Here is a 364-nt window from a genome sequence, read left to right on the forward strand (position 1 = left end):
ATTCACACGAACAGGGAGTGTGCCGAAAAAATCGTACAGGGTAATCAGCTCCCTAGGAAATGTTTTAATTGCAGACTTGAACATAATGCATACTCTACCTTATGTACATTTTATCCAAACAATAGAAAACAAATCACTAAAGAAGCAACAGCCTGTTTGCCCTCTCGAAACCCCATACCATAAGACGGAATTCCCCCAGCTTTGGAGGATAAATGTGGCGAGATATGGTGCATGAAAACAGTCGGTCTCACCAGCCTTCTATCGACTTCAACACCTGCTCCAGCGCCAATTTCAGTGTCTGCTTCAGCCCTTTCAGTGCCAGCTTCAGCACCTGCTACTTCGGCATCGACTTCAGCATCCCACG

General features: G+C 45.9%; 1 protein-coding gene across 1 annotated transcript in view; it reads left to right on the top strand.

Annotated features, from left to right (window-relative positions):
* LOC119585081 overlaps positions 1 to 364 on the top strand; it is a gene marked incomplete in the record, with an annotated part of 22863 nt that overhangs the window by 12025 nt on the left and 10474 nt on the right.

The sequence above is a fragment of the Penaeus monodon genome, chromosome 19 (genome assembly GCF_015228065.2).
Source record: "Penaeus monodon isolate SGIC_2016 chromosome 19, NSTDA_Pmon_1, whole genome shotgun sequence".
Classification (NCBI taxonomy): Eukaryota; Metazoa; Arthropoda; class Malacostraca; order Decapoda; family Penaeidae; genus Penaeus; species Penaeus monodon.